Genomic DNA, 9,804 nt, shown 5'->3' with positions numbered 1-9,804 from the left:
TGTTCAGGATGCCTTAGGGCACGTCATACAGTAATGGGGAGACTGTAACCGACTTATTAACCCCGAAGTGTTCAGGATGCCGTAGGGCACATTATAAAATTATAGGGGGAGACTGTTACCGACTTATTAACCCCGAAGTGTTCAGGATGCCTTAGGGCACGTCATACAGCAATAGGGGGAGACTGTAACCGACGTATTAACCCCGAAGTGTTCAGGATGTCTTAGAGCACGTCATACAGTAATAGGGGTTATGGTAACTGACTTATTAACGCCGAAGTGTTCAGGATGACATAGGGCACAACATACAGTAACAGGGGGAGACTGTAACCGACTTATTAACCCCGAAGTGTTCAGGAGGCCTTAGGTCACGTCATACAGTAATGGGGGAGACTGTAACCGACTTAGTAACCCTGAAGTGTTCAGGATGCCTTAGGGCACGTCATACAGTGATGGGGGAGACTGTAAGCGACTTATTGACACCGAAGTGATCAGAATGTCTTAGGGCACGTCATACAGTAATAGGGGGAGACTGTAACTGACGTATAAACCCCGGAGTGTTCAGGATGCCTTAAGGCACGTCGTACAGTAATAGGAGGTGACTGTAACCGAAGTATGAACCCCGAAGTTTTCAGGATGCCTTCGGGCAAGTCATACAGTAACTCGTGGAGACTGTAACCGACTTATTAACCCCGAAGAGTTCAGGATGTCTTAGGGCACGTCATACAGTAATAGGGGGAGACTGTATCCGACTTATTAACCCCGAAGTGTTCATGATGCCGTAGGGCACATCATACAGTAATCGGGGTAGACTATAACCGACTTATTAACCCCGAAGTGTTCTGGATGCCTTAGGGCACGTCGTACAGTAATAGAGGGAGACTGTAACCGACTTATTAACCCCAAAGTGTTCAGGAGGTCATAGGGCACATCATACAGTAATAGGGGGAGACTGTAACCGACTTATTTTCCCCCGAAGTGTTCAGGAGGACTTAGGGCACGTCATACAGTAACGGGGGAGACTGTAACCGACTTATTAACACCGAAGGGTTCAGGATGTCTCAGGGCACGTCATACAGTAATAGGGGGAGTCTGTAACCGACTTATTAACACCGAAGTGTTCTGGATGCCTTAGGGCACGTCATACAGTAATGGTGGAGACTGTAACCGACTTCTTAACCCCGAAGTGTTCAGGATGCCGTCGGGCACATTAGAAAGTAATAGGGGGAGACTGTTACTGACTTATTAACCCCGAAGTGTTCAGGATGACTTAGGGCACGTCATACAGCAATAGGGGGAGACTGCAACTTACTTATTAACCCCGAAGTGTTCAAGATGCCGTAGGGCACATCATACAGTAACAGGGGGAGACTGTAACCGACCTATTATCCCCGAAGTGGACAGGATACCATAGGGCACGTCATAGAGTAACAGAGGGAGACTGTAACCGACTTATTAAGCCCGAAGTGTTCAGGATGCCTTAGGGCACGTCATACAGTAATAGGGGGAGACTGTAACCGACGTATTAACCCCGAAGTGTTCAGGATGCCCTTGGGCACATCAGACAGTAACAGGGGGAGACGGAAACCGACCTATTATCCCCGAAGTGGACAGGATACCATAGGGCACGTCATACAGTAACAGAGGGAGACTGTAACCGACGTATTAAACCCGAAGTGTTCAGGATGCCTTAGGGCAAGTCATACAGTAATAGGGGGAGACTGTAACCGACTTATTAACCCCGGAGTGTTCAGGATGCCGTAGGGCACATTATAAAGTTATAGGGGGAGACTGTATCTGACTTATTTACCCCGAAGTGTTCAGGATGCCGTAGGGCACGTCATACAGTAATGGGGGAGACTGTAACCGACTTATTAACCCCGAAGTTTTCAGGATGCCGAAGGGCACATTATAAAATTATAGGGGGAGAGTGTTACCGACTTATTAACCCCGGAGTGTTCAGGATGCCGTAGGGCACATTATAAAGTTATAGAGGGAGACTGTATCTGACTTATTTACCCCGAAGTGTTCAGGATGCCGTAGGGCACGTCATACAGTAATGGGGGAGACTGAAACCGATGTATTAAACCCGAAGTGTTCAGGATGCCTTAGGACAAGTCATACAGTAATAGGGGGAGTCTGTAACCGACTTATTAACACCGAAGTGTTCAGGATGCCTTAGGGCACGTCATAAAGTAATGGGGGGAGTCTGTAACCGACTTATTAACCCCGGAGTGTTCAGGATGCCGTAGGGCACATTATAAAGTTATAGGGGGAGACTGTATCTGACTTATTAACCCCGAAGTGTTCAGGATGCCGTAGGGCACGTCATACAGTAATAGGGGGAGACTGTAACCGACTAATTAACCCCGAAGTGTTCAGGATGCCGAAGGGCACGTAATACAGTAATAGCGGGAGACTGTAACCGACTTATTAACCCCAAAGTGTTCAGGATGCCTTCGGGCACGTCATACAGTTATAGAGGGAGACTGTAAACGACGGAGTAACCCTGAAGTGTTCAGGATGCCTTAGAGCACTTCATACAGTAATAGCGGGAGACTGTATCCGACTTATTATATCCGAAGTGGACAGGATGCCTTAGGGCACTTCGTACAGTAATAGGAGGAAACTGTAACTGACTTATTATCCCGAAGTGTGCCTTTGGGCACGTCATACAGTAATAGGGTTAGACTGTAACCGATCTATTAACCCCGAAGCGGTCAGGATGTCTTAGGGCAATTCATACAGTAATAGGGAGAGACTGTAACCGACTTATGAACCCCGAAGTGGACAGGATGCCTTAGGGCACGTCATACAGTAATAGGGGGAGACTGTAACCGACGTATTAACCCCGAAGTGTTCAGGATGTCTTAGAGCACGTCATACAGTTCTGGTAACTGACTTAATAACGCCGAAGTGTTCAGGATGACGTAGGGCACAACATACAGTAACAGGGGGAGACTGTAACCGACTTATTAACCCCGAAGTGTTCAGGAGGCCTTAGGTCACGTCATACAGTAATGGGGGAGACTGTAACCGACTTAGTAACCCTGAAGTGTTCAGGATGCCTTAGGGCACGTCATACAGTGATAGGGGGAGACTGTAAGCGACTTATTGACACCGAAGTGATCAGAATGTCTTAGGGCACGTCATACAGTAATAGGGGGAGACTGTAACTGATGTATAAACCCCGGAGTGTTCAGGATGCCATAAGGCACGTCGTACAGTAATAGGAGGAGACTGTAACCGAAGTATGAACCCCGAAGAGTTCAGGATGCATAAGGGCACGTCATACAGTAATGGGGGGAGACTGTAACCGGCCTATTAACCTCGAAGTGGAAATGATGCCTTAGGGCACGTCATACAGTAATAGCGGGAGACTGTAACCGACTTATTAACACCAAAGTGTTCAGGATGCCTTAGGGCACGTCATACAGTAATAGGGGGAGACTGTAACCGACATAGTAACCCCGAGGTTTTCAGGATGCCTTCGGGCAAGTCATACAGTAACACGTGGAGACTGTAACCGGCTTATTAATCCCGAAGAGTTCAGGATGTCTTAGGGCACGTCATAGAGTAATAGAGGGAGACTGTATCCGACGTATTAACCCCGAAGTGTTCATGATGCCGTAGGGCACATCATACAGTAATCGGGGGAGACTATAACCGACTTATTAACCCTGAAGTGTTCTGGATGCCTTAGGGCACGTCGTACAGTAATAGAGGGAGACTGTAACCGACTTATTAACCCCAAAGTGTTCAGGATGTCATAGGGCACATCATACAGTAATAGGGGGAGACTGTAACCGACTTATTTTCCCCCGAAGTGTTCAGGAGGACTTAGGGCACGTCATACAGTAACAGGGGGAGACTGTAACCAACTTATTAACCCCGAAGTGTTCAGGATGCCGTAGGGCACATTATAAAATTATAGGGGGAGACTGTTACCGACTAATTAACCCCGAAGTGTTCAGGATGCCATCGGGCACGTCATACAGAAATAGAGGGAGACTGTAACCGACGGAGTAACCCTGACGTGTTCATGATGCCTTAGAGCACTTCATACAGTAATAGCGGGAGACTGTATCCGACTTATTATCCCCGAAGTGGACAGGATGCCTTAGGGCACTTCGTACAGTAATAGGAGGAAACTGTAACTGACTTATTATCCCGAAGTGTGCCTTTGGGCACGTCATACAGTAATAGGGTTAGACTGTAACCGATCTATTAACCCCGAAGTGTTCAGGATGACTTAGGGCACGTCATACAGCAACAGGGGGAGACTGCAACTTACTTATTAACCCCGAAGTGTTCAAGATGCCGTAGGGCACATCATACAGTAACAGGGGGAGACTGTAACCGACCTATTATCCCCGAAGTGGACAGGATACCATAGGGCACGTCATAGAGTAACAAAGCGAGACTGTAACCGACTTACTAACCCCGAAGTGTTCAGGATGCCTTAGGACACGTCATACAGTAATAGGGGGAGACTATAACCGACGTATTAACCCCGAAGTGTTCAGGATGCCCTTGGGCACAACATACAGTAACAGGGGGAGACGGAAACCGGCCTATTATCCCCGAAGTGGACAGGATACCATAGGGCACGTCATACAGTAACAGAGGGAGACTGAAACCGATGTATTAAACCCGAAGTGTTCAGGATGCCTTAGGACAAGTCATACAGTAATAGGGGGAGTCTGTAACCGACTTATTAACACCGAAGTGTTCAGGATGCCTTAGGGCACGTCATAAAGTAATGGGGGGAGTCTGTAACCGACTTATTAACCCCGGAGTGTTCAGGATGCCGTAGGGCACATTATAAAGTTATAGGGGGAGACTGTATCTGACTTATTAACCCCGAAGTGTTCAGGATGCCGTAGGGCACGTCATACAGTAATAGGGGGAGACTGTAACCGACTAATTAACCCCGAAGTGTTCAGGATGCCGAAGGGCACGTAATACAGTAATAGCGGGAGACTGTAACCGACTTATTAACCCCAAAGTGTTCAGGATGCCTTCGGGCACGTCATACAGTAATAGAGGGAGACTGTAAACGACGGAGTAACCCTGAAGTGTTCAGGATGCCTTAGAGCACTTCATACAGTAATAGCGGGAGACTGTATCCGACTTATTATATCCGAAGTGGACAGGATGCCTTAGGGCACTTCGTACAGTAATAGGAGGAAACTGTAACTGACTTATTATCCCGAAGTGTGCCTTTGGGCACGTCATACAGTAATAGGGTTAGACTGTAACCGATCTATTAACCCCGAAGCGGTCAGGATGTCTTAGGGCAATTCATACAGTAATAGGGAGAGACTGTAACCGACTTATGAACCCCGAAGTGGACAGGATGCCTTAGGGCACGTCATACAGTAATAGGGGGAGACTGTAATCGACGTATTAACCCCGAAGTGTTCAGGATGTCTTAGAGCACGTCATACAGTTCTGGTAACTGACTTATTAACCCCGAAGTGTTCAGGAGGCCTTAGGTCACGTCATACAGTAATGGGGGAGACTGTAACCGACTTAGTAACCCTGAAGTGTTCAGGATGCCTTAGGGCACGTCATACAGTGATAGGGGGAGACTGTAAGCGACTTATTGACACCGAAGTGATCAGAATGTCTTAGGGCACGTCATACAGTAATAGGGGGAGACTGTAACTGACGTATAAACCCCGGAGTGTTCAGGATGCCATAAGGCACGTCGTACAGTAATAGGAGGAGACTGTAACCGAAGTATGAACCCCGAAGAGTTCAGGATGCATAAGGGCACGTCATACAGTAATGGGGGGAGACTGTAACCGGCCTATTAACCTCGAAGTGGAAATGATGCCTTAGGGCACGTCATACAGTAATAGGGGGAGACTGTAACCGACTTATTAACCCCAAAGTGTTCAGGATGCCTTAGGGCACGTCATACAGTAATAGGGGGAGACTGTAACCGACATAGTAACCCCGAAGTTTTCAGGATGCCTTCGGGCAAGTCATACAGTGACACGTGGATACTGTAGCCGACGTATTTACCCCGAAGAGTTCAGGATGTCTTAGGGCACGTCATACAGTAATAGGGGGACATTGTAACTGACCTATTAACCCCGAAGTGTTCAGGATGTCTTAGGGCACGTCATACAGTAATAGGGGGAGACTGTATCCGACTTATTAACCCCGAAGTGTTCATGATGCCGTAGGGCACATCATACAGTAATCGGGGGAGACTATAACCGACTTATTAACCCCGAAGTGTTCTGGATGCCTTAGGGCACGTCGTACAGTAATAGAGGGAGACTGTAACCGACTTACTAACCCCGAAGTGTTCAGGATGCCCTTGGGCACAACATACAGTAACAGGGGGAGACGGAAACCGGCCTATTATCCCCGAAGTGGACAGGATACCATAGGGCACGTCATACAGTAACAGGGGGAGACTGAAACCGACGTATTAAACCCGAAGTGTTCAGGATGCCTTAGGACAAGTCATACAGTAATAGGGGGAGTCTGTAACCGACTTATTAACACCGAAGTGTTCAGGATGCCTTAGGGCACGTCATAAAGTAATGGGGGGAGTCTGTAACCGACTTATTAACCCCGGAGTGTTCAGGATGCCGTAGGGCACATTATAAAGTTATAGGGGGAGACTGTATCTGACTTATTAACCCCGAAGTGTTCAGGATGCCGTAGGGCACGTCATACAGTAATAGGGGGAGACTGTAACCGACTAATTAACCCCGAAGTGTTCAGGATGCCGTAGGGCACGTAATACAGTAATAGCGGGAGACTGTAACCGACGTATTAACCCCAAAGTGTTCAGGATGCCTTCGGGCACGTCATACAGTAATAGAGGGAGACTGTAAACGACGGAGTAACCCTGAAGTGTTCAGGATGCCTTAGAGCACTTCATACAGTAATAGCGAGAGACTGTATCCGACTTATTATATCCGAAGTGGACAGGATGCCTTAGGGCACTTCGTACAGTAATAGGAGGAAACTGTAACTGACTTATTATCCCGAAGTGTGCCTTTGGGCACGTCATACAGTAATAGGGTTAGACTGTAACCGATCTATTAACCCCGAAGTGTTCAGGATGACTTAGGGCACGTCATACAGCAACAGGGGGAGACTGCAACTTACTTATTAACCCCGAAGTGTTCAAGATGCCGTAGGGCACATCATACAGTAACAGGGGGAGACTGTAACCGACCTATTATCCCCGAAGTGGACAGGATACCATAGGGCACGTCATAGAGTAACAAAGCGAGACTGTAACCGACTTACTAACCCCGAAGTGTTCAGGATGCCTTAGGACACGTCATACAGTAATAGGGGGAGACTATAACCGACGTATTAACCCCGAAGTGTTCAGGATGCCCTTGGGCACAACATACAGTAACAGGGGGAGACGGAAACCGGCCTATTATCCCCGAAGTGGACAGGATACCATAGGGCACGTCATACAGTAACAGAGGGAGACTGAAACCGATGTATTAAACCCGAAGTGTTCAGGATGCCTTAGGACAAGTCATACAGTAATAGGGGGAGTCTGTAACCGACTTATTAACACCGAAGTGTTCAGGATGCCTTAGGGCACGTCATAAAGTAATGGGGGGAGTCTGTAACCGACTTATTAACCCCGGAGTGTTCAGGATGCCGTAGGGCACATTATAAAGTTATAGGGGGAGACTGTATCTGACTTATTAACCCCGAAGTGTTCAGGATGCCGTAGGGCACGTCATACAGTAATAGGGGGAGACTGTAACCGACTAATTAACCCCGAAGTGTTCAGGATGCCGAAGGGCACGTAATACAGTAATAGCGGGAGACTGTAACCGACTTATTAACCCCAAAGTGTTCAGGATGCCTTCGGGCACGTCATACAGTAATAGAGGGAGACTGTAAACGACGGAGTAACCCTGAAGTGTTCAGGATGCCTTAGAGCACTTCATACAGTAATAGCGGGAGACTGTATCCGACTTATTATATCCGAAGTGGACAGGATGCCTTAGGGCACTTCGTACAGTAATAGGAGGAAACTGTAACTGACTTATTATCCCGAAGTGTGCCTTTGGGCACGTCATACAGTAATAGGGTTAGACTGTAACCGATCTATTAACCCCGAAGCGGTCAGGATGTCTTAGGGCAATTCATACAGTAATAGGGAGAGACTGTAACCGACTTATGAACCCCGAAGTGGACAGGATGCCTTAGGGCACGTCATACAGTAATAGGGGGAGACTGTAATCGACGTATTAACCCCGAAGTGTTCAGGATGTCTTAGAGCACGTCATACAGTTCTGGTAACTGACTTATTAACCCCGAAGTGTTCAGGAGGCCTTAGGTCACGTCATACAGTAATGGGGGAGACTGTAACCGACTTAGTAACCCTGAAGTGTTCAGGATGCCTTAGGGCACGTCATACAGTGATAGGGGGAGACTGTAAGCGACTTATTGACACCGAAGTGATCAGAATGTCTTAGGGCACGTCATACAGTAATAGGGGGAGACTGTAACTGACGTATAAACCCCGGAGTGTTCAGGATGCCATAAGGCACGTCGTACAGTAATAGGAGGAGACTGTAACCGAAGTATGAACCCCGAAGAGTTCAGGATGCATAAGGGCACGTCATACAGTAATGGGGGAGACTGTAACCGGCCTATTAACCTCGAAGTGGAAATGATGCCTTAGGGCACGTCATACAGTAATAGGGGGAGACTGTAACCGACTTATTAACCCCAAAGTGTTCAGGATGCCTTAGGGCACGTCATACAGTAATAGGGGGAGACTGTAACCGACATAGTAACCCCGAAGTTTTCAGGATGCCTTCGGGCAAGTCATACAGTGACACGTGGATACTGTAGCCGACGTATTTACCCCGAAGAGTTCAGGATGTCTTAGGGCACGTCATACAGTAATAGGGGGACATTGTAACTGACCTATTAACCCCGAAGTGTTCAGGATGTCTTAGGGCACGTCATACAGTAATAGGGGGAGACTGTATCCGACTTATTAACCCCGAAGTGTTCATGATGCCGTAGGGCACATCATACAGTAATCGGGGGAGACTATAACCGACTTATTAACCCCGAAGTGTTCTGGATGCCTTAGGGCACGTCGTACAGTAATAGAGGGAGACTGTAACCGACTTACTAACCCCGAAGTGTTCAGGATGCCCTTGGGCACAACATACAGTAACAGGGGGAGACGGAAACCGGCCTATTATCCCCGAAGTGGACAGGATACCATAGGGCACGTCATACAGTAACAGGGGGAGACTGAAACCGACGTATTAAACCCGAAGTGTTCAGGATGCCGTAGGGCACATTATAAAGTTATAGGGGGAGACTGTATCTGACTTATTAACCCCGAAGTGTTCAGGATGCCGTAGGGCACGTCATACAGTAATAGGGGGAGACTGTAACCGACTAATTAACCCCGAAGTGTTCAGGATGCCGTAGGGCACGTAATACAGTAATAGCGGGAGACTGTAACCGACGTATTAACCCCAAAGTGTTCAGGATGCCTTCGGGCACGTCATACAGTAATAGAGGGAGACTGTAAACGACGGAGTAACCCTGAAGTGTTCAGGATGCCTTAGAGCACTTCATACAGTAATAGCGAGAGACTGTATCCGACTTATTATATCCGAAGTGGACAGGATGCCTTAGGGCACTTCGTACAGTAATAGGAGGAAACTGTAACTGACTTATTATCCCGAAGTGTGCCTTTGGGCACGTCATACAGTAATAGGGTTAGACTGTAACCGATCTATTAACCCCGAAGCGGTCAGGATGTCTTAGGGCAAT

Source organism: Hemiscyllium ocellatum, chromosome 20 (assembly GCF_020745735.1).
Source record: "Hemiscyllium ocellatum isolate sHemOce1 chromosome 20, sHemOce1.pat.X.cur, whole genome shotgun sequence".
Taxonomy (NCBI): domain Eukaryota; kingdom Metazoa; phylum Chordata; class Chondrichthyes; order Orectolobiformes; family Hemiscylliidae; genus Hemiscyllium; species Hemiscyllium ocellatum.
The sequence above is the reverse complement of the archived record's forward strand: the minus strand, read 5'-3'. Positions refer to the sequence as shown.